At 35.2% G+C, this 27752-nt stretch overlaps 1 protein-coding gene and 1 pseudogene across 2 annotated transcripts in view; one reads left to right on the plus strand and one right to left on the minus strand.

The window, feature by feature from the left end:
* Positions 1-27752, minus strand: part of PDE4B (phosphodiesterase 4B) — a 584599-nt gene that overhangs the window by 246456 nt on the left and 310391 nt on the right.
* LOC114674746 (U4 spliceosomal RNA) lies at positions 18499-18620 on the plus strand (annotated as a pseudogene).

The raw sequence follows: 27752 nt of genomic DNA on the forward strand, positions 1-27752 counted from the left end.
AGAGAGACCCAGATTAAAAAAAAAAAAACAAAACAAAACAGAAATAGAGATAATTTGACAAGGTTTTTCAAAATCAGGGTATGCCCATGCAAGAGAACATCAACTTTAAGAAGCGTCTCAGCAGAAAAGTAGGTTAAGAACAAACTGCTCTTCTAATGTTTGTTCTAATCCTCTAAGCTTTCTGTCTTCCACACATTGGATAAGCATTCTGTCAACTATGCTTAAGGAGTGCTAGAACTTCACTAATGCAATCAAGAAATATAACAGAAATAGAATGTTGCCAATGCTAAAACTGCAAGATAAAGTATTATATATAAAGAAAGAAGGAGGATTACCTACAAAGTCATAGAAAAATAGGAGTCAAATAAGTTGACTTGGCAATATTAATTTAGAATATCCAGAAGACCTTGAATCTATAGGACATCAGAATTTAAACAAAAGAGCATTATCATCAAAACAAGGACATTTTATCAAGATTCTTCACACCTTAAGCAAAATATACCAACATTATCAACTATTTCCACTCGAATTCTAGCTCTTCAGCTCTTTAATTAGTTAGTCCACCCAACTAATTGAAAAAGAGGAACGAGTTTTCAGACAGCAAATGTGCCCAATGGGAAGCCCCCATAGTCTGGCATTCTATATTGTATGTGAGACAGTTTCATGTTCGATTAACATATTATCAATTTCCTAGGGTCTGCGTAACTTTTATGCAAGGTTAAGATCAAATTATGGACCTCAATGCTTGATGAAGTCATAAAAATAATGCTCTTCTGGATTGTCCTGGCTGGGCAGAAAGGTAGTTCCTTGCCTGGCATAACCCTCTGTATTTAGTGTGCATTTCTCGATCATAGTGAGCCTCAATATTGGCTGCACATTAGAACTATCTGGGGAGTTGTTAAAAAATGCTTATGTTCAGATCAACTCCAGATATGCAGACCAATTTGCTCTGTAGTGGAAACTGGGCATTGGTGTGTTTGAAGCTGACCCAAAAGTAAGCAAGAAAAGAGAACCATTGCTCTGAGGTAAATCATTGAAGGTCAGGAGTTTAAATTAATATTGGGCTGTTGACAGGTCAGTATGAATTGCATCATCCATGTTGAATATTAATATTATATTACCAATAGACATTTAGGCTCCGTGATCACACAATTTCAACAAAGGGAAATTATGGAGAGAAACATTATTACTTAAAAGATAAAATAATTGTTTGATACCTGGAACTTCTCAAGAATAAATTGGGTTGTAAACTCTCTAATTTTGGAAGGTTCTGACACTGAATAAAATTCAACTCCGTATTTTTTATATGACTGGGTGCAGTGGCTTATGCCTGTAATCCCAGCCCTTTGGGAGGCTGAGGCAGGTGGATCACTTGAGGTCAGGAGTTCGAGACTAGCCTGGCCACTATGGTGAAATCCTGTCTCTACTAAAAGTACAAAAATTAGCCAGGCGTAGTGACATGTGCCTGTAGTCCCAGCTACCCGGGAGGCTGAGGCAGGAGAATCGCTTGAACCCAGGAAGCAGAGGTTGCAGTGAGCCAAGATTGTGCCACTGCACTCCACCCTGGACGTCACAACCAGACTCCGTCTCGAAAAAAAGAAAATTGTGGGCTACTATATGCAAGGAGATTAAAAATTAAGAAAGACGTAGTCTATGTTTTCAGAGAGTCTTTAAGGGGTTTCTTTTTATTCTAAGCTTGTATAATTTACACATAAATTATGTTATTTTTTCAGACTAATAATAAAATTCTGAACTAAGCATTAGTACTTTCTGTCTTTTCTTGGATTTCACTTTTATTTGAAAATTTATTTTATTATTTGGTGCTTTATATATCTCTTGCTGGCTACAGAACCTTCGGAAACTTAACCACTTTAAACTTTAGTTTCCTCATCTTTGAGAAAGAATTCATGTCTTAGTCTGTTCAGGAAACTATGACAAAATACTATAAACTAAGTAGCTCATAAACAATAGAAATTTATTTATCAGGGTTCTGGAGATTGTAAAGTCCGAGATCAAGGTGCTGGCTAATTTGGTTGCTGGTGAGGGCCTGCTTTCTGGTTCATAGACAGAGCCTCCTTGTTGCGTCCTCACATTGTGGAAGGGCCATGGCAACTCTCTCAGGCCTCTTCTATAAGGACATGAATCCTATTTATGAGAGCTCTGTCCTAATGATCTAATCACTTCCCAAAGGCCTCACCCCTTAATACCATCACAGTGGTGATTAGGTTTTCAACATGTGAATTTTAGGGAGACACAAACATTCAGGCCATAGCAATTCATAATAGCAGAGTCTCAAATAATAAATAGAATCTCAAATGATTAAATGACCTTAAGCACATAATGTTCTTAGCACAGAGCCTAGCTAAAGGCAAGCACTTAATAAATGTTTGCTATTATCTATTGACTCTCAAAACAATATATTTGATGCATAATTTATGATGTCTTTTCTTTCTGGTATTACAGTTTAAAGAAACTGAGCTATTTCTAAGAATTCCTCTAACACCACTGACAAGAATTCTATTAATAGTATATGAAGTAAATATATCTTTGCATATTTTAAAGGAGATATGAAAAGTAAGAAACACCTTACATATGGAATCAGGCTCACTGTTAATCTAGTTACATGTGCCGCCAAGACAGACATCCAATAATACATTTTATAATCAGCTGTCTGATTTTCTTATTCATGTTCTTCATTCTCTTAGAGCAGCTGTATAGCTCAATGATTAAAATTATCTTATTATGGACTAGCATAGTGAATATAAAATGCATGTATGAAAATAACAAGATCTTGTATTAGGAAACAATTACAACATAGAGAGCAACAGCAATTTTGTACTCACTTGTCTTGATGAAAACCATTTATGTTTTATAAATCATTAGATATTTTCAAACTCTGCAAAATAATGTAAATTGATATTTTCCTTCACAAAGTGCTAGTTAAAGTAAAATTTCGGTGACAATTATAATTGTAAGTTGATCACAAGCTTTGAAATACCAAATGCAAATAAAGCAGCTCAAAGCACAGGACATCTGGAGCAACCCAGCAATGCAACTTCTAGTTTTATTTCTGCAGTGCAAAATGTTCTAGTTGGGTAAACAGATTAACCTTTTTGGATGCTATTCACACATTTGATTCAAATCCATGGGGAAAAGCACCTTTCAGTACTTGAGAATTCTAAATGCAATTGTGTCTCAAAAACTCAACACCAAGAGAGAAGAGGAACCAAAAAGAAACTTGGTCACTTTAAAGGCTGTCACAGTCACTACAAAGTGCAGTATAATCCCATCGCTTGGGGCAGCACTAGCTTTGGAAGTGGAAGACCCAGTTTTAAGTTCTGTTCTGTATTTGCTTTGCAGTATCTTGGGATAGTCATCACATTCCTCTGAGTCTGTTTCCTCCTTTGTAAAGTGGAGAGTTGCTGTGATATTTGCTGATGGATGGACATAAAGCCGTTGGTAAACTGAAAAGCACTTTAAGATGATTAAATATGATAAGATGTGGAGGCAATGATGCTAGAGGCACAGAAGGAAAACACAAGCGACACAGGAGAACACAAGTGACAGGAGAGATAAAGAGAGACTCAATCTGTATAACAATCAGGCAGCATCAGTGGCAGAGGGTCCTGCAGAGTTAGATATGTCCTCACTGCCTAGCCTGTAATTGTCATTTGTACCTTTGGAAAGCAGCTGGCTCATTGTAGACAATCAGCAAATCTTTCCTTATCTTCTTTCAGCTACTGACCTATGACTTAAATTTTATATTTGTGTTCATGTGGTTACTTAACTAATTAATTCAGTGGTCATTTACCAATGTTCCTAGTCACACTGTTAGAGACGTGACCTCAGTTCTGTCCTCATTATAGTCTGGGGTGAGGCAGATATTCAATCAATAATTTCTCCAAATATATAAATTATAAATTGTAATAAATGCTCTAAATGAAAAGTACAAAAGCAAGCAATCCAAGAAGATTAAACTTGGAAAAGCTAGAAAAAAAATTTACCTTTTTATTAGTACCTTTATTTTTCAGGAATGTCTTCCTTTTCTCTAAAAATTACTGTAAGCTCATAAGCATGACTCAGTTAGTTACAGTTTTTCTGTAATCCTCCCAGCACCTCAGGAGATTCTTTGCCTATAATAAGTACTCAATGCATATAAATTAATCAACTTTTTATATACATTGCTCGTTGGTAATTTTGTTCATCTTCATCCTTGAATAAAATGCAAAGGTTCTAAAATGGCAGAGCTCTAGATTCATTTAGATTCATAAATTGTGGGTTTCCAATATAAAACATTTAGTCTTGCCAAAGAACCTGGTACCATTTAGTTGCTTCATTATTAAGAAACAATGATTATAGTGAACCCTGGCATTGTTTCTTTTTGGTAAGAAACCATAACCAGACAAGATAAAAATACGTAATCAAAAGAAGTATAACTCCTTCTAATCAACTACAGATCAGGCCAAAATAGATGGATCTTACAGAACGTATCACTGGTAGATCCATGGCCAGTGAGAAAGCTGAAAACCAGTTGAGGACAGTACCTTTCTTCTCTAAGCATCACTCTACATGTAATCACACCTGCAAACATTTTTGTGACATGAAAAAGGCCCCCGACTATAATGAGTATGACTAGTCAACATCTGTTAGACAATAAACAATTATACTCAGTTGGAGCTGAAAAGACAAAAAAAAAAAAAAAAAAAAAAAAAAAGACATGATTTACGAACATGTTTTGAGATACTTTAGTGGCAGCAGAAAAAAACTAACCATATAAAGAAGACTCAGTCTGATAGATTTTCCAGCAGCTGCTCCTTGCATTTGTTGGTTCCATTGTGCTGGATATCATCTGTTTGATCTCTCTATATGCATTCTCCAAAGGGCTGACCTACCTGACTGACATCACAGAGCTCTCTTGCCCCAGCTTCTTGCCTTCAGTCAGTGGGGAGGAGAGGCTGGATGGGGGAGGAGCTTGTTCTCCAGGACTCTTTCCTGAATGGAGCCCATGGGCCAACTGAAAGGCTCATCTGCTCTAAGACTGCTGTCTCCACCTATTCTTGCATATAACTCCTGCCTTCCCTCTTCTTTGAGACTTAGGGAAAGCAATGGTACTACCATTTCCAACTTGGGCAACTGAACTATCTTTTGTGCCTTCCTTTACACACCTTTGTAAATTACTCTCTGTATACATCTCCTAAAATTATCCTAATTTGAGAATGCCATCTGTTTCCTGCTAGGAATATATATATATATATGTGTGTGTGTGTGTGTGTGTGTGTGTGTGTGTATGTATATATAGATATATATAATTTTGGATGAGAATTCACAGATAATAGTATACTCACCTCAGTTTGTAGGTGAAGAAAGGAAAAGATGCTTGCTCAAAGTGACAAAGCTAGTGTCAAAACCAGTGCCAGTGGTTCTCAAAATGTGATCCCTAACCAGCAGCAATAGCATCACTAGGTAATGTACTAGAAATGCAAATTTTCAGTAGGGATAAGATCAACTACTGGATGAGAAACTCTAGGGTAGGGCACAGTAACTTTAACAAGCCCTTTAGGTAGGTGATTCTGATGCACATTAAAGTTTCATAACTACTCTTTTAGGGTAGCATTCTAATATCAAAGGAATGAGGTACAGGAAAAAAAGTTCATTAATTTGGACTATTAAGGGAGACAGTTCATTTTAATGGAAGCCTAAGTTAAATAATAGTCTTTAAAAATAGCTACACGTATACCAATATTCATGGCGGCATTATTCACAATAGCAAAAAGGTGGAAACAACCCAAATGTTCACCAACAAATGAATGGATTAAACAAAATGTGGCATATACATACAATGAAATATATTATTGGGCCTTAAAAAACAATAAAATTCTAATGCATGCCACAACATAGATGAAGCTTGAAGATACTGTGCTGAGGGAAATAAGCCACACACAAAAGGACAATATTCTATGAGTCTACTTATATTAAGTGTCTAGAATAGTCAAGTGTAGAGACAAAATGTAGAATGGTGGTTGCCAGGTACTTAAGGTGGGTGGAAATGTGGAATTATCGTTTAATGGGTAAAGAGTTTCAGTTTGGAAAAATGGAAATTATTCTAGAGATGGATGGTCATGATGGGTGCCCAACAATGTAAATGTAGTTAATGTCACCAAACTCCATAAAAATGTTTAAAACAGTAAATTTTGTTATATATATTTTACACAATAAGAAAAGATGTCAGTTCTTCTGCAGCACACAAAATAACTGTTAGAAAATTATTTTAAAGTATACATGATATAATTTTTTTCTTAAATATTGGGGTTCAGGTCTTTTCATGTGGGGTAAGAATTTGATGTGCCTTAAATCTGTGATTAAAACAGCATCATTTCATGATTTACTTATAAATAATTCGATAATCTTGCTAAAACTGTTTTGTTTTATCAAATAGTTTAATCCTCATGATAATCTGTTTTTCCATATTTGCTTCCAAGGTGTTACAAAGTAAGCTTCAGCTCTGCCCAAACTGGTCAGATTAGTCAGGTCCTGACTTAACCAATTCTGCTTATCCAAAGCTTCTACAAGCTCCCAGCCAATTCCTAATAAGATAGGCCAGATAGCAGTAGTTGCAGAAGGCAGTGGTGATAGCAGTCGTAGTCATCACCCTCATCATAGTTGTAGTGGTAGTGGAAATAGCTGATATTTACATTGAGTGCTTACTACATATTAGGAGTTGTTTTAATTGCATTATATATATTCTCACTCATTTATTTCCTTGACAACCATGTGAGGTAGTATTATTTTTGATCTCAACAAGCCTCAGAGAAGTTAACATTCCCAAGTTTACCCAGCTGTTACTGTGGAAGCAAGACAAAAACACAGATGGTTAAACTTCAGAATCTATGCTTTTAGCTAATAAGCATTGCTGCGTCCCTTAGTAATATCCACCATGTATTTGGTATTTACTATGTGCGAGGACCTGTGCTCTATGCTTTTCATACATTATTTCCACAATAACACTGACCAATTCGTTTAGTAGCAGACAAGACTTGTGGAATCTGTTCATTCATTGCCCTTTTCCACTTTCTTCAAAGATGGACACCTGCAGTTAGGTATATACATTGGAACTCTCCCAATCTAGTTAAAGCTGCCTAAGTTTGAGGTAGTGAGGAGCTCTCAGTTCCTCCACATACTTCCATCTCACACTTCCATACTTAGAAATGTCACAGAAGTTACTATTTTGACTGTAACCATTGGTTATTATTCCCTCAAATGCTCATCAATTTCTCCTCTTTACTGGAAACCTAGGTTTAAGTAATAATTTTAAAATCAGGTTCCTCTTCACCAGCATCGTTCTGCATTTATGAAAGCTTCAAGCTTTTTACTGCAGCAATCAAGTTAACATGGCACCCAGACTCCACTGCAGTGTTGGAAATTTATATTAAGGCTAGCATTTTGATTTAAAAGTTTTGACAATGAATTACATGAACTTTCCCAACTAGAAAGTCAGAAAAATCTCTAATGTAGGAGTGCTGCACAGAAATGAACTGAGTTACCTATGGGTCATTTTAAGAAGAGTTCCACTAATTCTCAACTAGAAAGTCAGAAAAATCTCGAATTTAGGAGTGCTGCACAGAAATGAACTGAGTTACCTATTGGTCATTTTAAGAAGAGTTCCACTAATTCGATTTCTGATATCTTAACAAAAATACCTACTGCCAAAAAACTATAATGAGAGGAGAGGGGTGAGGGTTGAAAAATAATCTATTGAGTACAATGTTCACTATTTGGGTGATGGGTACATTAGAAGTCCAATCACTACCGCTACTCAATATATCCGTGTAACAAACGTATATATGTATCCCCTAAATCTAAAATAAAATAATTTTTAAAAGGTAACATATTAAATTATGAATACATCAAAAAGCTTGAAAAGGAGACCCAGAATAGGGATGTGAGCTAGAAAAATCAAAAAATTAGAACTTAGTATTATCTAATGCTGTCATATGTGAAAGTAACAAATGTTCTAATAATTTTTAAATTAATAGTATGCAGTTAATTCATATCTGTAATGTGTTTAAAACTTCTTGGAACAATTTTTCATAAAATTTGTTTCCAAAGCATGAAAAAATTATACATAAATGTGTCATCAATTGAGCAAACCTTACTGCTCCTTCATTCCCCCATCCTCATCTCTCCAGCTCTCAAAAATCTGAAAAATAAAATTATTTCTATATGAAAAACTCTTAGCAATATTAATATGAACTTTTTAACCTCACCTACAGAGCTATTGTTTTGCTCAAAGAATTATCTCATCATCACCAACTACATTTGTATTCTTACTTATAATTTGATAAAGAAACTCTAAAGAAACAAAGAAAATTTCAAGAAGTTTCTCAAAACATCTGTTGGTCTATTTTAGATATGTCTGTACCATGGCATTTTATAACAGGGTTTCACAGGTTCTACATCCTAATTACAATTCATTAATTACCTTATTGATTAGCAAGGGATATTCCAATAACTTGTTTATTTCACTTAATGCAAACTTTATCTCTCTATCCACCACCAATACTACAGTGAAGACATTGAGTAGAAAACACAAATAATGGAATGAGGGCAACGGTGTGGGAACAGGAACTTTCTATATGGCCAACAGTTTTATTTGCATGCAGTCAAAAACTAGAAATTAAGAAATTTAATTTCATTGGAAAATGATATCAAATCATTTGATTTGATGAGTCAGTTGAATCAAAATAATTTAAAACAGCTTTGTAAGTAGACACTGAATATTTTGGATGCTGTAATTAAAAATCAACACTAACAGATACAGATAGATAGACAGATAGATAGATAGATAGATAGATAGATAGATAGATAGATAGATAGATACCATAATGTCATTAATAAAAGACACTGAAATGAACATGCCTTTCCCTGATGATTAGTGACATTGGACATTTTTCATAAACATGTTGGCCATTTGTATGTCTTTTCAAGTCCTTTGCCCATTTAAAAAAATTGGATTGTTTTCTTGTTATTGAGTTGTTTGAGTTCCTTATGTATTTTGGATATTATCCCTTATTAGATGTATGGTTTGCAAATATTTTTTCCCATTCCCTAGGTTGTCTCTTCACTCTGTTGATTGTTTCCTTTGCTGTGCAGAAGATTTTTAGTGTGATGCAATCTCATTTGTCTAATTCTGCATTTGTTTCCTGTGCTTTTTGGGTCATATCCAGAAAATCTTTGCCCATTATCACGAAGCTTTTCCCCTATGTTTTCTTCTAGTAGTTTTACAGTCTCAGGTCTTATGTTTTAGTTTCTAATCGAAGTGGATGAATCTAAAAAAACAAGAAATCAAACTCAAAGAAGCAGAAAGTATAACGATGGCTACCAGGGGCTGGTGTGGGCAGGTGACGGGGATTGGGAAGATCTTGGTGAAAGGCTTACACAATTTCAGTTAAACAGGAGGTGTAAGTTCAGGAGATCTATTGCACAGCCTGATGACTCTTTAATAACAATGTATTGTGTATTTGAAAACTGCTAAGAGAGTAGACTTTAAATATTCTCACTACAAAGAAATAAGTATGCGAGGTAATGGATACATATATCAAAACATCATGCTGTATACCATAAATATGTATAATTTTGTCTATTTAATTTTTTTAAAAAAATAAGTGTGTATCTTTTTTAGAAATCCAAATTAAATATAATAAGTCTAATCTCATCACAATGTTTTGAGATTTGTTGTTGCTGTCGTTTTATATTGACATATACTTGACATCAATAAGAGCTGCAAACACCTTTTATTGTCTTGAGTTGAGGCTTACACAACTGAAACTGATCATATTCACCTGGTAGCTTAGAATAGTTTTGGATTTTACAGTATCCAATTTATCTTCAGAAAGATTTGCTTTATCTATCTCGTGAAAGGTTTAGAATCATGAAAGCTCCTGAGGGGAAAAACACTGGAAAATAATTTGGTGTTTTGCCTTGAAGTGAATATATCTGCATAACAATGTATTATTTCTGCAGCAAGAATGCTAACAAAAAAAAAGTATTTTTGGTCATCCAGGTGGACTTACCATGAAAGTCTCATGGGAAGGTACGTATTTTTTACTGTCTCCTAAATTATGTGAACAGCTGAAAATGTTTTTTAAGTGAAGAAATCAAAACAATTTTTAAGCTCAGAGTACATGATAATTTTTAATAAATACAGGAAAAATGGGTTGACATCAACAACCCAACATTAATGTGCTTTTCTCAGTTCAGGTGTGCACTGAAAATAATGAATGATGCCTCTCAATCTTAATTTCATTTGTAGGTAGTTGGTATGCTTTTTGTACAATACAGTGGGCTATGATTTCCCATTTCCTAGAAAGTAATGGAGCATATGATTTAATATAAAAAGATTTTTGTAGTGAAAAGTGAATTTCACTCAGAGACCACATGGAAGCCCAGAATGTTCTGACAGATTGCACAGGGGGAAATATCTAGAGCAAATTTTTGTGTATAATGATTGTCATACCAACTGAATGCTACGGAAATACCTTATTTATCTATTTGTATTTATTTGCTTTCTTTTATACCTGTGAGTTTTATATCATACTAAACCAATAACTTTAAAAAGATTGCCATGATGTTCACTAGAAAAGCCAAGGCTGCTTCTAGAGCTTTATCATGCTAAATTATTGTCTATACACATCACTATTAGTATGTATGAGAGAATATTCAATTTCACTAAAAGAGAAACTCTAAGACCATTTTCAATGGCACATATGCTGGCCTCATATCAAAAGTTTAAGACATATAGTAGGAAGCAGGATAAGAAAAAGAAATCTGAAGAAAGGAAAATAACCAATATTGTAAAGTTCCAACTCTTTGGAGAAATACATTCAGCATCAGTTTTATCGCAGGTCCTTGAACTTCCTGAAGATACAGAGAGGGATGAAGCAATGTAAATAAATTTACATGAGGCAGGATTTCTCTTAGCCCACAATGCTCAACAATAGCAACTCATTTCAACCTTTCGGCGAAGACTCATGGTGATTCTTTAGCAAAAGATGCCAATTCTAAATAAAATCAACAATTTAAAAATACATTTACAATGCATTCTTACAACTCAGTTCTCCTAGGGAAGAAAAGTGATTCTACTTTAGTACTAATAATGAGCTTTAATTGATCATTTTTAAAAAATACTATAAAGAACCATAGGATCCTTCCTTTTATATAATTAATTTCCTTAGAAATAGACTGCGGTTTATTCTCTGGCATAATGGGAAAATATTACTATTGTAACAATATTTAAGGCACAATATCTAAAGTATTTGAACGTTTGGCATATTAGTAAATTGAATAGTAGGTTTCTGGTTTCTAGAATTGCCTGTTATTAATTTTCTGTCTTTGATAAAGTCCTGTTCTGACTCAAGAAAGTGAGTCTCAGTTTTTTCAATTGGGAATTGAAGAAGTAGATATAAAGGATCTTGCAGATCCCTTATATTTGTGCTTTTTTCTAATACAAAAGATATTTGCTTTATTTTATTAAATAAATATGAAAGTTTAATATAGGAAAAGAGATATATTTTGTATGCGTTTTAGCAGAAGGCATCTGTTAGGATTTTAGAATAGCCCCAGGGATTTTTCTCATAAGTCCAAAATGTAAGATTAAAAGGCCTTAATGGCAACTTTCCAAAACATCAAAGACTCTAAACGCAACAATACTGCTCACTTCACCAGCTATACTTACAGCAAAATGAATTTCAGTGTTTCCCATATGCTGCTAGAATAATAAATTCTGATGTACAGAATTCAGTATGTCTGGTATTAGTTACATTTTCATCACATTTCAAAATAAAGAATATTTAGGTAGACACATCCATTCTCCCTGAAAACACGATAATGAAATTCCATATTTAAAGGAGAATATTTGTATGATGCAGAAACCTTTTTCTTAAAAACAAAAACCCAAAAAACTCTAAAAGATCTTAGATTATAAAATTACTAGGTTCTATTCAAATTAACTATTAAAATAAAAAGATAAAAACTCAAAAGCTTAGAGTTTCGTATAGCCACAGATAATTAATAGTAAAGGCATTAGGCATCTTCACTCAGCAATAATGTTGTTTGGGGGATGTGCAGTTAACCTCTACACATAGAAGACTCTCCTCACAACAACAGTGAAGCTGGAAAGTATTTTTCATGAGTTCAAACACAACTGGCTACCAGTGGAAATTCTAGCAAACTACAAATAATGCAGGCTAAACTTAACATATATATGATTAGATTAATCACAGAGAATTCGCTTTTTAAATTCATTCATTGATTGATTAAGTGAATATTTATTAAGCATTTACTTGTACTAGTCATTGTTCTAAGACTCATGGACACTGTATGAACACATCAGCCCAAATCCCTATCGTCATGGAATTTACTTTGAAATTAAGGTTAGAAGTGAAAGAAAAATTTGAACACAGGCCAGACACAGTGACTCACACCTGTAATCCCAGCACTTTAGGAGGCCAAGGCGGGCTGATCACCTGAGGTCAGGAGTTCGAGACCAGCCTGGCCAACATGAAGAAACCCCATCTCTACTAAAAATACAAAAACTAGTTAGCATGGTGGTGCGCACCTGTAGTCACAGTTACTGGGGAGGCTGAGGCAGGAGAATTGCTTGAACCCAGGAGGGGGAGATTGCAGTGAACCGAGATCCCACCACGGCACTTCAGCCTGGGCAACAGAGCAAGACTCTGTCTCAAAGGTACATATATGTGTGTATATATATGTGTGTGTGTGTATGTATACGTATGTATACATACATACGTATACATACATATACATACGTGTGTACATACATATACATACGTGTACATACGTATACATATATACACACATGTATACATATATACACATGTATACATATATACACACATATACACACACACATATATATATGGTGATGGCAATAGCTATGATGAAAAATAAAACAGAGTGACGGAATGAAGTATAAACAAGTAGTTGCATTTTAGGAAAAATGGCCAAGGAAGACTTCTTTGATGAAGTGATATTAAAGGAAGGGCTTGAATGAAGTAAGAAACATGAGAGACTGTCTGAGTATGGTGACTTGTAGAAAGAGGGAGCATTTCAAGCAGAGAAAGCAATCTATTCTGACTGAATCAATACAAAATCAAATTCATAAGTGATTGCTCCGTGACGAAAAGACCACATCTCAGTCAATTTATTTTTGAGCACCCACCTCAACATTCTGTACATCGTAGGTGTCAATATGTGCTTGGGACTGAGGTAAATGGACTAGTAATCTATTTCTTGCATATGTTCACTAGCTTAGTCTATTAGCAATTACTTTCATTTTATCAGAGTTTACTGAATATCAACTATGTGTCTAGCATTGTCAAAATAGAAAAAGAATTTTATTCATTCATCATTTTAAAATGTAATTGTTCCATTAAAAATCAAAATAACATAAAGAATAAGGAATTAGAACAATGAAGTTGAAATAAGAATCAAAACTACCAAAAACACATTAAGTGGCATCCTTTAATGTATTACTTCAACACGTGCATGTGTATGTTCACTGAAGCACTATTCACAATAGCAAAGATGTGGAATCAACCCAAATGCCCATCAGTGATAGACTGGATAAAGAAAATGTGGCACATAAACACCATGAAATACTATGCAGCCATACAAAAGAATGAGATCATGTCCTTTGTAGGAACATGGATGGAGCTGGAAGCCATTTTCCTCAGCAAATTAACACAAGAACAGAAAACCAAACACGGCATATTCTCAGTTATAAGTGGGAGCTGAACCATGAGAACACATGGGCATGGGGGCGGGGGAACAACATACACTGGGGCCATACCTAGGTGATGAGTTGATAGGTGCAGCAAACCACCACAGCACACATCTACCTATGTAACACACCTGCACATGCTGCACATGTATCCCAGAACTTAAAATGAAATTAAATTGTTTAAAAAATTTTTTCAAGATTTTCACCAAACCAGGAACAAAGGATCTGAGAATTACATTTAGTAGTAGGAAGTGATGGAAATGTGTTATGGCAATTCAATTCTCATTGTATCTATGTTTGTGTGTACATGTGTTGTCAGAAGGTGCGATGTTTTTGTATGACTTTAGTGAAAGCTAAAGCACAATAATGAAATAAAGCTGAGCAAAGCCATTTATGGGAGAGTTAAAGAAAAGTACTCCAATTAAGTTGCTTTTTAACGCTCTAATTTGATTTAGAAACGAAGCCTTACAAATTGAGAAACAGGTATGCTCATTATAGTCTTTAGACTTTCTTTCTTGAATGTTAAAGTGTTAACATTTCTAACTGGGTTTTACTTGGAACCTAGGGAGCAAAAATTTAAAACTAACCTCTTGAAGACCCATGCAGAGTGCTGATATTTTGAACTGTCAATGGAAAGGAAAAACTCAGGCTGCATATGTAACCTTTGTAGACTTCAAAGATGATATTTTATTTCAAAGTTAAAATATCTGGCCTTATGCTTCCAGCCATGATGGAATAATGAAATACAAAGTCTATGAAATGATGGATCATGATCCCTGAGAAAAGGTAAAGAAGCAGGGTGAGTTCAGTGAATGTCCAGTGTACAGCCTGAAGGCAGTTGCTAGGCTGCAGTGCAGAGAGCGGGGAACCCAGACAGAGACTGGCATTTGTTCTGAGTTAGGGTAGGTCAGAGTCTATGGAAGGCCAAATGGCTAGAGATTGCAAGAACAAGTACCAGAGATGAAGGAGCTGCGCTGATATAGAGCTCTGAGGATCTGCTGAGATATCCCCTTGAGTCTGGCTGAAGATTGATATGCAATCGTGTGAGAGGAAACTACCCAACGCTGAAGAAAGAACCTCACTCTGAACAACTGTCAGAGCTTACATAGAGTTAGTCATAATTCATGTTTCTATCAAGCAGTGTGATTACACGGCGCATCCCCAAGAATCATCATATAGTTATCATCATAGTAGTAACCCTAGACTAACTGGTACTCTGGGCCAATTCTAATAATGGTTGAAAGTAAGCTTCAGAAGGATCAAACTGATTCCAAGTATCCCAAGGGTGCCAAAACAAAATCTATCACTTTTAAAAATACAAAAAAAAAAAAAAAACAAAAACAAAAACAAAAAAAACTCAGCAGCAAACAATGGATTATCTAAAAAATCCAATAGTTAATAAAAAGATAGAAAAATAAGGACAATAAGCAATAGAAAAATGAACAAATTAAAAGACTGAAAATAACAGATATAATAGAATTTGTAGACAAGGATATTTTTTAAAAAGTACTACAAATATGTTTCATTTGTTTAAGAAGATAGAGAGAAAGAATAATATAAAATAATAGAAGGAAGAAAAAAGTATAAGCTATAACAAAGAGCCAACTGGAAATTTAAAGAAAATCTTCAATGAAAAATTACAATGCATTGTATTGCCATAATATTAAACACTGCAGAAAAAATAAGTAAATTTGAAGATGTAAAAACAGAAACTATCATATCCAGTGTTTATAAATAACTTTACCCTTCCAACTCAATTAGAAGACAAATAATATTTAAAAATGGACAACAGATTTGATTGACACATTTCACCAAGGAAGAAATATGAATGGCAGGCAAACAAACACATAAAAATATCTTCAACATCATTAGCTGTAAAGGAAAACATAAATGAAAACCATCACAATGTGATATCAAAGACATCCACTTGAATGGCTACAATTTAATAAGACTAACAATACAAAGCTGTTGAAAATGTGGAGCAACGTAAACTCCCATACATTACTAGTGAAGACGTAAAGTATTATAACCACTTTGGAAAAGAGTTTGGCAGTTTCTTCTAAAGTTGAACGTATACTTATTATACTATCCAGTAATCCCCTTCTGATATATTTATCCAATCGAAATGAAAACCTATGTCCACACAAAACTTGTACTCATATGTTCATGCCAGCTTTATTAAGAATCAAAAACTGGAAACAACCCAAATGTCCATTAACTGAGAAGTACATAAACAAATTATGGAATATCCATGATAAATACTACTCGACAATAAAGAAACAAACGGCTGATTCATAAAAACATGGATGACTCTCAGAAGCATTACGCTAAATGAAAGAAACCAGATATGAAAAACTACACGCTATTTGATGTTCTAAAAAAGGCAAAACTATAGTGACAGAGGGAATATCAGCGATCCCCAAGAATTGGGGTGCAGGAAGGAGATTGCTTAGAAAGTGGCAAGAAATAAGTTTTTAGAAGTGGTCACAATGTTCTATGAAAACATTGCCCAATAGAAATATAGTGCCAGTCACATATGTAATTTGAATATTTTACTATCTATATTTAAAAGTTAAAAAAAGGTAAGATTAATTTAAATATATTTACTTGATATATAAAAAAGTGGCCAATATATAATCAACATAAATTATTAATGAGATTTTTAAACTTTTATACTAAGCCTTTGAAATGCAGTGTGTGTGTGTGTGTGTGTATATATATATTTTTATTATTATTATTATTTTTTTACTTATACCACATTTAATTAGGACTAGCCCCTTTTCAAGTGATGAGTAGCCACAAGGGGCTAGTGGCAACCATTTTGGACAGAGTAGTCTATGTCATAATTGTGGTGTTGTTATGCAACTGTATGCATTTGTCAAAACTCATAGAATTGTACATTTAAAGTTGATACTATTTATTGCATATAAATGATCTCTCAACAAAGCGGTTTCAGTGAAAAAACCCAGGAACAGAAAGTTAAAAACCGCATGTTCTCATGCATATGAGGAAGCTGAAAATGTTGACTTCATAGAAGTGAAAAATAGAACAGAGGATACCAGGGGCTAGGAAGGGTAAGGAAAATGGTATATGGACAGATTTGTTAAAGGATACAAACTATAGCGAGATAGGAGAAATAAGTCCAAGTGTTCTATAGCACTGTAGGATGACTATAGTCAACAATAATATGCAGTTTCAAATAGCTAGAAGGAGAATATTGGATGTTCCCAACACAAAGCAATGATAAATTAGGGAGATAATGGATATACTGATTACCCTGATTTCATCAATACACATTATATGTATTGAAATATAATTATGTAGCCCATGAACATTTACAATACCATGTATTGATTAAAAGTATAAAAAGTATAAAATAAAATATTTTAAAATTTAAAAAGCAGTTAAAGTAGTTGATTTGTGGGTTTGTTAACATAAAAGACCTTTTCTCCCACACTTGAAGGTGAAGCTCAAGGATACAGAAGAAGCACAAAAACAATCAAACAAGAAACAAATCCCTTTGAGGGGATTATTATGATCTAATTTGGAAGGCAAGAGTGATACATATTATATTACACAACAATCCATGACATCATGTATCAGACAGAACTAGCATGGTTAACACTAGGAGTTCAGCAAACTGGCTATGGTAATTAATATCACAGATTCTGAGTTGGAATAACAACAGACATGCAGAGAAATTGGCAGGTTATTTTTCTGTGAATCTTGTCACTACTTAGTCCTTTTGTAGTTCAATGCAAGAAATATAACAATCAGGGAACCTGATTTGTATCCCAGGTATTCCACTATTAGCTATGTGACACAGCTCCTTTCATCTTAGTTTCCTCTCCAGAATTACAGTAATTGTGCCATATGTCAACTGCCTCATACATACTCAATGCTATGTTAGACACAATACATCATTTATTTCTCTCTACAATGTAATTTGGCAAGTATGATTACCTAAATTTTATATATAGCAAACTGAGACTTAAAGAAGTTATTTGCTCAAGATTGCAAGCTATGATAGCAAGTATATAACTGAATTTAAATAAAGACTCTTCTAGTTCAAAAAGTCCATGTACATTCTCTCAAAGTGGGGTTTAAACTAGATGTTCACCAAGATGGATGATGCTTGTAGCACAGAATAGTGATTAAGAACTCAAATTCTAAGGGCATACAGGACAAGGCTGAAATGCCACCTTTGCTTCCCAAGGGTGTGATCTTGGAAATTTTACTTAACCAGTCAGTCTCAGGTTCTTCCAGCTGTCTAATATGCAATGGTTAAATGCAAAGACTTTAGATTCAGACTGCGTGGGTTCATTGCTTACTAGTGGTGTTACCTTGGGAAAATTACTTAACCCCTATATTCCTCAATTTCCCGCATTTACAAACAGAGGCTTAATAATTATGTCTGCAAAGGTTATGAGGACAGAATATACTAATATGAGCTAAGCATTTAGAATGGCAGCTGGCTCTATAAATGTTAGCTATTATCATGGTGCTTTAGATGAATTCAGAGATCACTTTAAGTTCTAATATTCCATGATTCTAGAATTAATAAAATACTGTGCAAACAACAGAGAATCATCTTTACTCTGAAATTAACCCAGTTTATGTCTTTGCCTTAAACAATTCTAAAGTGATTTTCAAAGTTTGTGAGGCAAGACAGTGGCTTTTAGTTTTTAAAGGACTAAATCAGCTTTGTACAGTAGCAATATCATAGCCAATGAGGTTTATCTGAGGCATGGTTATTGCTAATTGAAAACTTTAAAGGACTAAATCTTAATGCAGAAAAGAAATTGATTTTAACACAATTGTTCATATTAAATGAGGCCAGATTTGGATTTATACAGTTTCAGCTGCATGGCTCCTTGAGTAAATGGTAGATCTTTGAGTCTCTTCTGTTACACAAGGACTGTAAACTCAGTTTATTAGCTTGAAAAATCATTAATTACTAAGTTTTCAGAAAATCTGAAGTGTAGTCATTGCTCCAACCTACCAAGCATGCTGTATGTCTCAGTCTTTGGGATTTCTCCTCACTCTGCCTTGAATTGTCTTCCTCCATTTATCACTCCTTAGGTTCTTTCTGGTCTCTAGTAAGATTTCACTTCCTCAGGGAGGCCTCACTTGATCACTTTTTAATGTTCTCATCAATTTCTCTTCATATCATTTCTTGCTGCCTGACTATGAATTATAATTTATTAGATTATGTGTTTTTGTCTATTTCCCATGATATCAAGGACTTTGTTCAATGGAATATCCACAACACATAAAACTGTGCCTGGCATATAGCAGAAGTTCAATAAAAAATTGATTGAATGAATGAAAGAACATCGAGGACCCAAACGATCTCTGGGTCCCTTCTACTTTTCCATGTTTGTCTTAATGATATGAAGGGCATAAGTTGTCTTATGCTTTTTTCCCCCTCATCTCATTGCAGAATTGAATACATCAAACTCCAAATGTATCAGTTTCAAAATGATTGCTAAGCATGTGATTTTAAAGATAACTCAATAAAGTTTCTTGGATAAATACATACACAAATAAGTGCTTCTATTTAAATAAAGTTAAAGGAGGCATTTGCTTCCACTAAGTTGGGATTAGTATTACTTATTGGTTAGAAGCCTCAGGAAAGCAAGATTAGAATAAATCTTCCTCTCTCATTGGCTGTGGTCAGCCATGACATACGGTCCATCTTGATATCAAGACTCTGACCCAAGTTACTGCACAGAAGAGTGGAAATATAATGTATTATGCTGAAAAAGAAAGCACAATTTTAGAACTCAATAAAATCCTGGATTTTAATCCCAGCCTCACAGGTATCCTATCATCCAGGGTAGGCTTTTACACTTTCTACTTCTCAGTTTCTTAATACCCACCTCATCATGCGGTTTTTAGAATTAAATGAAATAAGGTATATACAAATATGTAATAAAATCATCTTAAATAAATGCTATTTTCTCCACCCCCACTCCATTACCATGCTTTTTGCCTGCTCTGAGCTTTAGACCTTCAATCTTCTGCCTGGATAATTGACACTGCTGCTGGACTTCAGCTTCTCCTAGGTTGGACAACCAGTCCACAAGCAGTCTGTCCGAATGCCCCATTCATACCACAAACCCAGTCCTACTGGGGCTCAACTATTTCAGTAACTTCAGAATTAAATTGTCACCTTCAAATCAAGGTCTTAGGTAGTTTTTTAAGTACATTTAACACTACAGAGTTAAATTGTGACTATTAACCACATTTCCGAACTTTTTTCTAAATTGCTTCTGCTGAATGCTCAACATGGCCTATAGAAATCCTCCTGAAGCCCTCTGAAATCTCCTCTTATTCTAGGTTAATTCCCACGGACTGAAATGAGAACTCCAGTCTCTCTGGCTTCTTTGGGTTCCTCTAAAGTCTTTGCACATGCTTATCCTTTTGTCTCTGCTGTTCCCCAACTACACCCAACTTTCTCCCAATTATGCTTACCTAGGCCTTCATCTCTTAGCTTAAATGCTACTTCCTTTGAGAAGCTATCCCTGGACACTCTACTCCCAAATCAGAAGAGGTTTCTTTGTTAAACTTATGGCCTAATCTATCTTGTGTTTACAGTATCTTGTCTTTACAGCATTTGTACTTTTGTTTGTATTCTCATTTAGCTAATTTATAATTCCTAATCATTTTATTGTCAAGCTTCTTGAGGCTGTAATCATATTTAATTTTGTTCTCAGTTGTACTCTGAACACTTGGCACAGAACCTGGCACCTAATAGGTCCATAATAAATATTTAATTAATAAATGGATAGTATGCAGAGGAATATATATGGTAAATCCTCATGGATAGATTCTTGAAAAGTGTGACTTTAAGTGAAACAATGTACTGTATATACTGTATGCCATAGGAACTTAACTCTTGCTCGTACCAATTAACCTATGGTAAAATTAGTTCTACTATTCATTATGTCAGTTCACGTAAAGTCACAGTTTCCAAGAACCTATCAACAAGTGAGGACATACTATGCTCTAACTCAAAAATTTCTGATGTATTAATTATATTTTTCTCTTTTTCTAAGTGTGCATTACTTTAATCTGGGGATCCCCATATTAAATTCCGATTTCCACTGGAAAAACCAAAGGAGTTACTGGGCTCTGGTCATTCATTAATCCAATCTTTCATATTTATCACAAGCCACCTTCTATGATAGGCACTGAAAATGCAAGGATGAATAGCCGATGTTACACAAATTTTACTCTTAATTGTGTAAATTTATATTTCTTTCTTTGGTCGACATATTATGGATTTTAGATATATCAACAAAGAGTAGTTACCCAATATAATTTGTCTTTGTGACTATAGAAGGAAAAAACAATTAAGTACATAAAAGTAGTTAATGTCGGTCATGTTGCATGAAAAATTTACAGATCAGTATACATTAACAGTTATTTAATGGTCTCCACCAATAACCCTTAATATTGCCAAACAAACTTCCTAAATATACTTTGTTAGTACAAACAGGCAGTATTATTGGTTCCTACTCTTGAGCAACTACAACTCTGCTATTTTAATAAATGACCTCTCATGTAATTTTTTAAGTGTCTAGTTTTCATCTGCTGGATATATCTAAGTATGTGGCAATTAGAAGAGATGGAAAAAGGATCCTGATTTCAGAAATCAAATTAGGATCAGGCATATAACAAAAACAATGAAAGAAATCGTATAACCATGTGATTTTACTTTGCCATCGCTACATAATCATTTATTGTGTCATTAACGCTCACAAAGATAAATTTCTCCATTTTAAACAGAGACACTCAGTGAGCAGTAACCTGATTTTTTTTTGAATTTCATTCTTTAGGAGGGCTTTCTTCTGTGTTTTGGTGAAGTTGCCCATAAGAGTTATGTCATTACATATAACCAAGGAAACCACAGGAAACTTGGTTGCTAGGAAACCCCTGAATTGTCTTGATGAAGATCACCGCAGTAGGCTTGGCTTGAATAGAACAGATGCTAGGAAAATAAAATTGCGAAGTTACAGTCACTTTTTTTTTAAACCTGGGATGTCTTGTTAATTGGCAGTTAAGTCTTTTCACCTAAAGAAACTAGAAAAACTGTTTGTCATGTCTGAAAGGCCATCACATAGGTGGAACGGGGGCCACAACAGGGTGCTGTCAAGGGCACTGTGATAGTGTGTGAGCCTCTACTCCAATGAACACATTTTTTCTTTTCCCTATTAATTTGGCTACCTAGGGAAAGGGGTGTGGTGACAGCTACTGTCATCTCAAGTGAAGGATAGATTTTAAAGAAAACACACTTGTAACTAAACATTTTCAGACCTATGACTTTCAAAATTCTCTAGTTTCCTTCATACAGAGTAAAAGAAGTCTGTACCTCTTTCCCAAAAACGTTAAGATGTTTTTTAATTATGAGTAATGTCAGTGTCTATATACATACATACACACACAAATATACATATACATATATATATATATATATATATGATTTTGTCATCTAAGACCTCGGGGAGCTTGTAACTATTTGTTCCTCTGAGTAATTTGGCTATGATAACACTTACAAGAACAAAGGAATGTCCCCAAATTGGTCAAGCTGCTGAACCATACAACATAAGTCCTCTCTTAAGAGTATGAGGTGATAGGCCACCCAAAGTTCCCCTCAAATATCATATGTATGTTCCTATGACCTGTCCTGCCCTCAATGGCACATTATCGATGTATTCATAAACCTAACTAAACCTATTTAGAATCAAAGTGTATTTCTAGCTATATCACCCCTGGAAGAAATAGGCTTTATAGCTTTATATTGATCATCATAAGAAGTGATACTTCCTTTTACATCAAGCCTACCTCTGAAGGTAATCCTTTCTTTCTACTATTCTACAAATACATTTGCCTTATTAATACCCTTGTCTTTCTACAGTTTTGTTATCTGTGTATTAGCTAAGGTCACTCTGTCCTGAAATTCCTATGTCTTCCATGATACCAACCAAGTTTTGTTTTTCAAAATGAAGTTACAAGATGTAATTCCTATCATCCCTTATTCTTTTTTCTAAGAGTTGAGTCTGTCATCTACATAGATCAAGGGTATACTCCTATTTTCCATAAGTAGATTTTGAACTTTAGTTTATATACAAATGGATAAAATCTTGTGTGACCAGTGTAGAATTTTAAATAAGGTGGATAGTATAAGCAGGCAATCAGATCATGATAGAAAAATAACTCTATAATAGCATAATGACAGAAGTTTTGGTGTAGAAGATAACGGCTCAGAAATGATTTGGGTACTTCGTAATACACAGAACAATCAGCTGTTTGAGACAAAAAGCCAACATACCACAAAACAAACAGTTTTCAAATGTTTAAGAAATTGATGTGATTATATCATATGCAGTCTTAGCAAGGTGACTGGCTAAGCAGTTCTTTTATAGGGTGCCTATGAAAAAACCTCTGTATCCTCAGGAAAAAAGATGAGGAGTTTGGGGCCATTGCAAGGAGAATTAATTTTACAACTTTATCTAAAGACAGCCATTAATAAATGCAGTGTCTGTGAGAAGATCTATGTTGGCATGACCACCCTGTCCTGTCCTTGGCCCTATCTTGCTTTCACTATTTTTATTTTTATTTTTTAACAGTTTCTCAGATAAACATGGAGATTACATTTTCAAGAAATCTGAACACAACACAAATGTGAGAGGGATAGCCACTGTAAGGTACTACAAAATCAAAACACTAAAATTGAGTAACTATCCAAAATGATGGATGGAGACTGTAATAATAGCTGGTATGTAGTGGATGGCTGCTTTTTACAAGGTACTTTGTATACCTTGTCTCTAATTCTCACAGAGTTTTGGCAAATTCAGTATCATTATTTCCAAAAATGAAGACACTGGAGCTCTAAGAAGTTGTGTAACTTTCTTACAGTTAGTCAATTAGTGACAAAGCCAGGACTTGAGCCCATGTCTAGTTACCTCTTTACCAGCCAGACTGGCTAGCTTATGCTTTCATAACAACAATGTCAATCTCAGTGGCTCAATGCAGTCCATTTTATTTCTCATTCTTCTGTCTAATGTGGGTCATATGGAGAACTCTGCTCAATACAGTCACTTTGGAACTCTTATTGATAGGGCTTATATCTCCAAGGCTACAAAGGCAGAAAAAAAGGATGTGATGAATGACAAACTAATGCTTAAAGCTTCTCCCTAGAAATGACATGATCTGTCTACTCACATTTCAAGAGCTAAAAGCTAGCTAAATCTTACTTGGAGATGGGGGAAGAGGAGGGATATAATTGTATTGTTTCCAGGAGATGAGGAAAAAAAGCCCCAATGACTACCAGGCTCTGAAGTCCAAGTTCTGACCATTTTACCTTGTTGAATATTCAATAGTATGACATTGAAAAAAGATAAATTAAGAGGCTTCTGCTTCACTTAGGCTAAAAAAAAGTGCAAAAATACAAGTATAGCATAGGGTAGATCTGACACAGTAGCAGAAAATGTAAAAATATTTAAGAATTATTAGAATAGAATCTGTAAATGAGACATCTATGTAATGCAGCTGTATGAATAGGTTATATTAACAGCATTGTAAAGTCATGATTCCAGCAGACCAATAATTAGTCCCCACGCTCCCAAATCCGTGTCTCCTGTCTAGACTTTCCTCCTGAGCCCCAGGCTTCTTTATCTGACTAAACACTAGACATCTCCAGTTGGATACCCAGAGGTTCTTGGATCTCATCATCCTAAAACTGACTTACTAACTTCCTGTCTTTAATAAATAAATAAATAGCCCTCTCCTCACAGATGCCTTGTCTGAGTTGACATAGCACCAGCCAGTTCCCTAAGTTAGAATCTTTAAATTCACGGTGTCCTTCCCACTCCTCTTCTCTGCTTCAAACAGGCAATCACCAAGTTCATTTAACCTTTACTTAGCAACGTTCCTCCATTCCAACAACCTCAGCCCAAGCTGTGGTTCCTCAGCTAGTCTCAGAATTATTGCCATAAACTCTTAACTGACCTCCCTGCCTCTAGTCTGGACTGCTCCAAATCATTTTGCCTACTTCTGCCAGAGTAATCTTTTTTAATATGCTTTTAAAAATACTGGCCTACTTGCCATTGACTGCCCTTTCAATACCCAAAGGAGAATGGCCAAGCCCAACTGTATAGAGCATAACGAATTTCACAATTTTAGTCCTACATTTCTGACTTTATCTTTTGACTGTAAACCTTCATTGCAATATGTGAGTATAAAGAACAGGTGCAGACTTATCCAGTAGTCTCTGAACATGCCAAGCACTCTGTTCTTCCATAACTCCATGCCCTTGTACATGCAAGTTTCTCTCCGAGGCATAAGCACCTTTCTCTTCAAAGTCTGGTGAATTTCCACGCAGTCCTTTAAGATCTAACCGAAATATCACTCTTCTCAATTAAACTTCTCTCTTTAAACACCTCTATTATTATCGTTGTCACACTGTATTGGTGTTATTTCTTTACAAGTGTACCTCCTCTAGTCAACTACACACTGTGGTAGGAATTAATTGTCCTAGAACTTAATATGGGCCCTAAAGTTTTGAAAGAATTAGGATAAAGATGAGCTGGAGAATAAAATGCTAATTGGATGGAACTAATGTTGGAGTCCACAAAAATCAACATTGAGTTAAGCTTTGCAGAAACAAAGAGTCAAATGTGAAAACTCCACTGGCATAATAGAAAATTAATTTATACCAAGTAAAATGTGGTTATAAACAGGAATAATAAGTAAAATGTTATTTACCTAATCATAATAGGAACACTCATTTGAATCCCCTAATGATTATGACATAAAATAAAAGAGTGTGGGATATCAGAAATGTAAAAAATAGTTCTGAAAGCAAATCATAGTAAACTGCCAGCCCTGGCCAGGTGGCTCCAAAACTCAGCTGACCCTTTACTCCACCTACCATCTCCTTTATGAAAATCTCAGGTAGTAAGGATTCAAAATATTAACATCACACCTGACTGCATGCTCTTCGAGGAATTTTAAATTAGCACAAAGGAAAGTGTTTCCCTTGAGAGCTATTCTAGCATCTTACACTCACATATTGCAATTGGTATATGAGGCCAAAGCAACATGCTTTTAATAAAACACCCTATAAACATGGGATGGGGTGTTTTTCATTACCTGGTGATAATTCTGCTTTTTTCCCATCGGAGTGGAGAGACACTGAACCCCACTGAGCTGATAAAATAGGCTCGATGAATCCCTATAGCGAGAACAGCATTAGCAGTAGGATTGCTCAGGTTTCCTGTTGCAAAAACCTGGGTAGCATTTTATTACTGAAGTTGTCTGATTGCTTTGGTTCAAACCTTTTCCCCAATTCTTTTCTTTCTCTACTTAAAATAACAACAACAAACAAATGAAACAATAACACAACAAGCAGAAGCGTAGGATGAGCTCCTCATCATCAAAGACAGCTGCGCAAACTTGCAGTCAAAACACCTATTTTTAGTCTAACAGAGGCAAAGCTTGTCATGATTCCCCATAACCTGTCAAGACCAAGGGAAATATGTACTGCATGCCCTGGATCTTCGTGCTGGCACAGTTATAATGTATTCAGAACCAGGGAAACATTCTAGAGTCAGAGTATCCAGCCACTCTGCTTCTTACAGCAACCTATCATTTTGTTTTCATCAGCTGTCAAGTAATTACTTCCCTAGCTGCATGTAGGGGCCTCTAGATCTCCCTTCTCCCAAAATAAAACTTCTCAGGTGCTCTGAGAGCTACTTCCCATGAAGGTAAATGCAGGGTGTGCTGCTAGCTCCTGTTAAAATTTCTCCATTCATTAAATGTGCACCTTCTCTCATTATTAAGAGGACATTTAAATTTTCCTGCCTGCACTTCTGTCATAAAAATTCCATTTTTAATTCAATGACTTGTTTCAAGTCATTTCATCATTCAATGCTTTATGAAAAATTTAATGGTGTCTATTCCTCTAAGTCCCACTAAAATTGCTGTGTCCAATGTTAGCTTCAAGTCAGCCTAAGAACAGATACTTATATCTCAAACCTGTAGGTTCATCCTCTTACTCCCTAATTCAATGGTTCTCAAATTTTAGTTTACATGAGAAGCACTTGGGGAGGTTGTTAAACCCACAGCTGCCCACAAAGACATTGACTCAGGAGGTCCTGGGTAGGGCACAGGGATGTGCATGCTGACAAGCATCCCCAGGCGATTCCATTCTACACACTGGGGATCACTGCTGAGTCAATGAGATCAAAGCCTTACATAGGTATATTTCCAGCTGCATCCTTACTAATCCTGATACTTGGTGCATCCTAATGAGTAAACCAGCACATCCCTAAGTTCATCAAGCTAATGCCACATCCCCCACCATCCCTGCCTTAACTCTATGCATGTGACTGGCTGTTCACTTTGGTTTCTTGATCAGTACCTCTGTTTCCAACCAAAATAAGAACTGTGTCTGTAACTTCAGCCCAATGCTTGGGACTCTGCCTTATTCCCAGGAGGGAGAATCCCTTCCACTGTAGTGCTAGCCACAGCCTAAATTTCTACCAGAACCTAGACAGATCACCAAGTAGAATGAAGATACTATCACATACATGAAAAAAGACTAAAAACAGCCCAGACCTACCATATCTGATCTTCACTTCCATACCTGAGCCTCCAGACCCCTAAAGCATCAATTTGGAACAGCAACTTCTTTGAGGGTTGATCCCTCAGCCCTTCTACTAGATGAGTTTCTTGGGGTCTAAACCAGAGTTTGCTCTGGTCCCCACCTGAGGAATTGTTCTTAATGTATTTCACTTTGTTGCTATGATGTCATTGGCTAGACTGAGGGTCATTATAAGAAAGATTCCTATGAAGCTCTTTATTGTAACTACTGTAATAACGTTTGCAAGGGTGTTCACTGCTTTACTCAATTTCCTCCTAATGAGAACGCATGGGGAGAAATTTC

This window comes from Macaca mulatta, chromosome 1 (genome assembly GCF_049350105.2).
Source record: "Macaca mulatta isolate MMU2019108-1 chromosome 1, T2T-MMU8v2.0, whole genome shotgun sequence".
NCBI lineage: Eukaryota > Metazoa > Chordata > Mammalia > Primates > Cercopithecidae > Macaca > Macaca mulatta.